The sequence below is a fragment of the Triticum aestivum genome, chromosome 2D (assembly GCF_018294505.1).
Source record: "Triticum aestivum cultivar Chinese Spring chromosome 2D, IWGSC CS RefSeq v2.1, whole genome shotgun sequence".
Lineage (NCBI taxonomy): Eukaryota > Viridiplantae > Streptophyta > Magnoliopsida > Poales > Poaceae > Triticum > Triticum aestivum.
Window position 1 is genome coordinate 224,293,145 of NC_057799.1, and position 6,185 is coordinate 224,299,329.

A 6,185-nucleotide genomic window follows, 5' to 3' on the forward strand; every position below is an offset into this window, starting at 1 on the left:
ATGAGCAACTAAATTCCAAGACATTTAGGAGCTCTGCTCGACCTTTGTAAGAAATGTACCACAATATTTGCTATAATGATATTACTACATCTATGTTTTTCAGAAGTACAATCAAAATCAAAATTAACAAACCACATCATGGTCACTATACAATCAATGCTCTTGTAAGGTTGCAGGTTCAGTTAAGCCACTACTTAACTCGAACTGAAACAATCATGTTTGCCTTTCCTCTTTGAAGTACCAAATTTGCAGCCTCTATTTTACGCATTGGTTGTTGATGCAGTAGCAGCAGCACCACCATCACATTAGAAGAGGTGCGGTGCATTACTGAACTGAAGTCAAACAGTACAGGACATACACATTGGATGGGTCAGTGCAAATTCACCTGCCACTAGACATGCTTCTTTTTATCTTCCAGACACAGTAGCGGTGGCAAGCACATACACATGCACCAACAGTGGCAGCAAATATGCACATGTATCTATAGTGATGTCCCTTTTGGTTTCCTTTAGTCTTCCAGACACAACAGCGGTAGCAAGCGCATATGCACGCATCGACAGATAACGAATGTTTCTACTACACAATATCTACTGTGACTTGTTGTTGCTCTTTGTCTCCTATAACATTGAAAGTTATTTTTTAAAATCAAAGCTTATGCAAGAAAACAATGTAAAGATCATTTCGAAAATCAAAGGCATACACTGAAAATATATATTTAAGATGATTCTTCAAACCAGATAGTAGGAGTGTATATCCGAAGGGAAAATAAAAGAGTTCTACCATCGACAATTCATGCACCTCTAAAAAATGAATTCAAATGTGCATGCCCTACATGATATTGCACTGAAAATATAGGAAGATGGAGGGCAAGACAGGAGAGCATTATCACCCATTAATTCAAGGCCACCCTGTGTGTAATTAAGTTGCTACGTGTCTGCATAAATATTCATCATTTATAAAACTATAGGAAAGCTAACCTTTGATTGAAAAATGTAAATGCCGCAATGTGAGCTAGCACGTGCAATTGTTCATCTCCTCTCCATAAGACATGCAAATTGGCTGAAGTGAGCATCAATTTTCTTCTAGAAAAACTACACTGAAAGCTTCATGGAAAGCCCATTTGCATGAAGCTTTCAGTTTGTGTTGCATGGTACTTCAGTGTAAGATAACTATCGAGCAATTTTCATGAAGCTTTCAGTTTGTGTTGCATGGATTAGAAAAAATCCAACAATATATAACTGCAACCATGCATATGCATGTAACGTAACTGCAACCATGCATTCAGATACTCTCACTGTAGCAACTGGGATAGATTAACACCTGAATGCACATGTTGTTTCATTAACCAAAAATGATGGAGACGGTGTTGTAGCAAAATAAATCAAATAGGTAATTAAACAAGAGAAAATGCTTTTGGAGGCTGCAAAATTCAAAATTCATGAAAATTCATCATTTAAAAATGTTCTGAAAAACATACTATACATGAAGGCATAAAGCACAAGTGTGTAAATTTTTATGACGAAATACATTCAAATAAGGGTTGTACAAAAAAATCTAGGGCTTTTAACACATAATACTATTCATATTCATCCTCTCAAACAATAAATTTGTCTTTTTTTGTAGACGTCGCATTTTAACGTATTTCATCCTGAAATTTTACACATATACACCTCACATCCTGTTTACTTGTACAAAATTTCAGATTTTTTGGAAACAAAAAATTTTGAATTGATGTAAAAAATCTGCCTCCTTTGTGGCCAGGAGCCAAAACGCCCCACTCATTAAACAATATGTCGATGGTCCTTTGAATATATATATCCACTTTATAAATTTGTTTGCCAAGATCCAAAATGCCCTACTCATTAAAGAATATGTCGAAAATCCTTCGAATATATACCCACTTTATAAAAAAACTAATGATATGGTAGCGACCAAACATCGGTCGTTTACACATTGTTTGCACTGGTTGAATACTACATGCAGCATCTTGTGCTCCCCAGTTCATCCCCTCCTCCGACTCTTGTGACCCCCTCCAAGGCTAATCTATCCTCCACCCCGCACACCGTCACACGTGTCGCCCCACCCCACCCTGCCCACAGATGTTAGAAATTTAATCTCGCAATCTTAAATACTATATGAAAGTCAACAACTTAAAATCAAAATAATAGGTTGGATCCTTGCTTAACAATAAGACTGGTAGCTACCATTGTTGGGTAATCTGCATATATTTGTGATATATATGCAGCAGTCAACACAGACCTACACAAAGGTAAATTCATTATAACCATTAAAAAATGATGTAGATTGTCTAATGTGGAATAGATCACATGATATGTTCTCTTTTTATGGAAGTCCGTCGGTGGCCTAAAAGAACTTCATTATGACCATTTCTTGTTTAAAAAATTGATATATCCGACATCTAAGAAGATCAGCACATAATACTGTATGCATCTGTTTGAGCTAGTGATGCAGCTCAGCAAGTAGATTGCATATGTCTGCTGCTTTTGTTTCACTTTGCTAATTTTTTATGTGCAAAACCAATTTATCTGTATATCAAAGACCAATTTTCACTGTATATTTTGGAACTTACCACAAATCGCAGGTCGAATACGTGGCGCCATGTCGGGGAAATGACACCTATGGATCACTGGGATCCCTTCTACGGTTGGCGGGCGCAGGGTTGTGAGAAGAGCAGGTCTAATAGGAAGCACACAGATCGTTTACCCAGGTTCGGGCCGCGAGGATGCGTAACACCCTAGTCCTGCTTTGGTGGATGTATTGAGTGTTCTTGTGTTCTTGAGCTAGCTACGAGGGTGTAACTTGCCCAAAAGAGCCGAATCCTTCTCCTGGTCGCCTCGGGCCTCCTTTTATAGGCAAAAGGGGTCGTCACAGTGGCACACAGGAAGTGGAAAGGTGTACAGCGCGCGAGCTTATCGCCCGGCGTTACGAGACAAAGTGCATTAAATGCGCTACTTAGGTGTCCATTAGCTTTATCAGGGACGGGAACGAGGCCCGTCCCTTCCGTCGCCGCTCCGCCCTGCTTCGACACGCGCCCAGGCCAGCGATGCATGCGGTGCCATGTAGGCAGGCAGGCAGCTTAGGTGGCGCGGTGGCAGGGCATTCACAAAGATCTGCATGCCACCACGCAGGTGCTTGCTGAGTTGGTGTAGAGGCCACTCGTCGCCACGCAGGTGCCTGCCCCGCTGGTTGAGCTAGCTGCTGCTTGGGGAACGGCGGTGGAGTCTTGACTGGTGCGGGCCTGGCAATGGCCCTGCTGATGCCCTCGGCAAGGGTCTTGCCGGGGGCTCGACAAGGGTCTTGCCGTGGCGTGGCAGTCGTTCTGGCAAGGCGCTTGCCGGGGGTCTTGTGGATCTCCTCGGCTAGGATCCCGCTGAGGGTCGCCGTCTTGTGGTCCTCATCTGATCTTGTGTGTTCATGATCTTGACGAAGATCTGTATGCCACCAAAGAGGCGCCTCCCGAGCCCTGGTTCCAATGTAGTTGGTTGGCTGGTGTTGGAACCCACGGGCTCTAGGGTGGCCTGCTCTGCTGGCATCGGGCAAGTTGCCCCGGCAAGGCTCTTGCCGGGGCCGCGGAGAAATGCTTGTCCTTTCAATCGTACAAAAAATTATTTGGACAATAATCTGACCTACTTGTCCTGAAGCATTGCCACTCGCATGTTCTGGTGGCTCCGCAGTCACCTCGTCACGCCCATGAGTACTCAGACCGTCACACCATTTAGATTCATCTTCAGAAAAAAAAACTCTCTTTTAGTAATGCAGAGCACATTCCAATCTAAAAACTAAATCACGAACTCTGCATTTTCTGCTAATCTAATACTCCCCATAATGGTCTCCCCCCATCCCAACTTCGTGAATTACTTAATGACCTGCATCAACAAAAATACTGTGTCTACAACTCTTCATTCATTAGTTTAGATTTCACTCTAAACCTGGAACAGTATGAATCTGCATACCTTCTCATCATCCCAGGAACCCTCCCTTCCAGCAATCACCACGGCATCCATATCATAGAACTGATGGGTTTGTGATTGTATTTATGACATTTTTACGCTGAAAAGAACACAATAATACAGGTCATAGTATAAGAAAATTACAATACATGGAAGCATGTCAACTTCTGATACTGTTTCAGTTAAATTTTACTAAGGTAGAAATAAAGCTCACATAGTTATCCACGAAATTTTGTAGTTCAAACTGAGCCTTAGCATCACCGCTTGTATAGAAAAAGTCGCATCAACAGTTATTTTCATGAAGGATCTGGTAATTTTGAAAAAAAGGAGCATTACCATCAAAACATAACAGAGTTGGCTTTAAATCAGAAAATGTCCTTTGTGCAAGAACTTCTAGGAATAAATCCTAGCATGCAAGCTTCCACATAATGTGCTTAAAGATTCAGACAATTTACCGCTATCATCAGCATCGTTATCCAATGCAGTTTTCCCAAGTAAGCAAGTTACCATTTCTTCCATAGCTTCTGCAAACTCTGTGTACATTTGATCACAATGAATAATGAGTGTACTATTACATGAGCACATGCTCTCCATTAGAAGTGACTTGGGCACCATTATTTTGTTAAAAAAACTATATCGAATAAATGTTAGAGCACACCATATACGATGTTTTCTTACAGGGTCGATACGACGTTATATGCTTAAGTTCCTAATATTCATAACAAGTAGGAAAAACTCCCAGCCAAACGATGTACACATGAAAGAAACAACACACTTTTTTGGCATTTGCTAAATAACCAGGGGAGTACATACAAAACATAAGATGTGTTGGAGCTTCAAGGTCCAACAGTATATATATTGCCTTTTGCTTACATGATCAAAGGAGAATGTAGCATAGGACAACAATGTAACTGCATGAGAAAGAACTTAGTACCGTCCCCCGCTCACAAATTGCAAATTTCTGAAACTTCTCACAAATCACAATAGTTTGCATGGGATCTCCAATGCGTGGGTAACTAAACCACGAGGTTACTATTCCAAACATCTCTACCTTCACTTTCTAATTACATGCTTGATCAACTAAGAGATGATTTTGAATTAGCTTGTGCTATTCCCTTGAGAATCCTTTTGTGCAAATGGAATCAATCATCAATCATATCAGAAAGAGAAAAAACATGAAACGAGATTATTTCAATGGCGAGCAAAGCTTTACTTGGTCCAAGAAGTGGTGATTGCCGACCTCCTCCCTGAAGTCGAGCACCGCCATGACGGCGCCTACGGTGAGCATGTCAGTGCCGGCGTCCCGGAGAAGCGGGCTCTCCTTCCACATGGACACAACAACACCAGTTACATCAGAGGCCAACCAAGTGAATGACCCTGCAGCGCTGCTCTTGACGGTGAGATCTTCCTGGCACTTCCAATGATAGTAACTGAACCAACTAAATAAAAATTAATTACCATTCCCACTATTGCCTAAATCTCAAGTACTATTCTTGGAGTATTGCAGGAGTAAGACCGACATGATTTAAACGTGTGGGCATACAGTACGTTGGGTGCCGGAATTGATACAGAACTTGCTGGCGGCGTCGATGAATCCTAATGTGATGAGGAAATTCATGGCAATGCAAGCAGATCTTGACATCGCAGCTTCCGCTCCCACTCGTGGCGTATCAAATTAGGATTGAGAGGTCCTGGACGTGGGCGAGGAAGGCCGTCATCGTAGGGGCACGCAGCTCACGGCGACGAGCTCCAAGACGCGGCCATGGCGGCACCTGCAGAGAGGAGCGACATGCAGTTCAGAGGAGATAGAGAGGTTGGGGAAAAGAAGAGAAGGGAGAGAGGGAGGCACGGCGGCGGGATCCAGCTGGCTGCTCCCGGCGAGGTCAAGAAAGTGCTCGGGCGAGGTCAGACGGGAACACGCAGTCAGGGTGAGTTGAGTCGTGGGTGGGCAGCCTGTGAGTGAACCGATCGTGGGGAGGTGAAAAAAACAGACAAGAAAACCATACGGAAAAAACCCAGCGAAGATGGTGGTGGGAGGTGGGACGAAAAAAACCAGGACGAAGACTACCAACTGCTCCATTAAAAATAGAGATGATTCATTAGAAGTAGAGATTCATTAGACTTCGTATCAACGGATTGTTCCTCTTCGACACAATGATATTCTTTGGCATGAGCTAATCACTTCCGATTAGCTTTCAGCGACCTGCTGGGATA

At 42.7% G+C, this 6,185-nt stretch overlaps 1 long non-coding RNA gene across 9 annotated transcripts; it reads right to left on the bottom strand.

Annotated features, from left to right (window-relative positions):
• Nucleotides 1–3,018: 3,018 nt before the first annotated feature.
• On the bottom strand, nt 3,019–5,929 carry LOC123052631 (uncharacterized). 9 transcript variants are annotated; one of them, XR_006424855.1, is made up of 6 exons: nt 5,492–5,929; nt 5,185–5,410; nt 4,427–4,504; nt 4,186–4,278; nt 3,975–4,071; nt 3,036–3,746 (listed from the first exon to the last, which is right to left on the bottom strand). It is a non-coding gene; the product is annotated as an uncharacterized lncRNA (long non-coding RNA). The 9 variants fall into 9 exon arrangements; XR_006424853.1 differs by having other exon boundaries at nt 5,185–5,348; nt 5,430–5,929; XR_006424850.1 differs by having other exon boundaries at nt 5,185–5,356; nt 5,430–5,929.
• Between the last annotated feature and the right edge of the window lie 256 nt (nt 5,930–6,185).